Here is a 469-nt window from a genome sequence, read left to right on the forward strand (position 1 = left end):
AGATGCTGCGGCTGGAGGGAGGAGGGGGTCATAGCATGCACGTGGCGCAGACCTCGCAGCTGCCGGGCACTGTGGTAAGGGGAGACTGGGAATGACTGGTTAGCCCCCAGGAGACGCTGTGGCTGGAGGGAGGAGGGGGTCAGAGCCTGCAAGCAGCGCAGACTTCTGCAGCGCTACCCACCGGCTAAAGTGTGTGAATGAGCTGGGCGCACTCCACTGCGGGTGGCAGCGCTGCAGCTAGCGGTAGAGTTGCCGGGGCTGGAGATAACAGAGGCAGTATGGAACCTGCACAGCGACAGGTGCCCCACTAAACTGCAGCTAAGAAGCGTGGAGTGTGCCAGAAAGTGACGCTCCTCCGCACCAGAGAGACCCTGCTGAGTATGCTGATGTGGGGGGTCAAGCACACAGTGAGCCGGTGCCCGTCTGTCTGTATGACATAACCCTCACACACCCCCATACCTCCCAAATG

The sequence above is a fragment of the Pseudophryne corroboree genome, unplaced genomic scaffold, assembly GCF_028390025.1.
Source record: "Pseudophryne corroboree isolate aPseCor3 unplaced genomic scaffold, aPseCor3.hap2 scaffold_1042, whole genome shotgun sequence".
Classification (NCBI taxonomy): Eukaryota; Metazoa; Chordata; class Amphibia; order Anura; family Myobatrachidae; genus Pseudophryne; species Pseudophryne corroboree.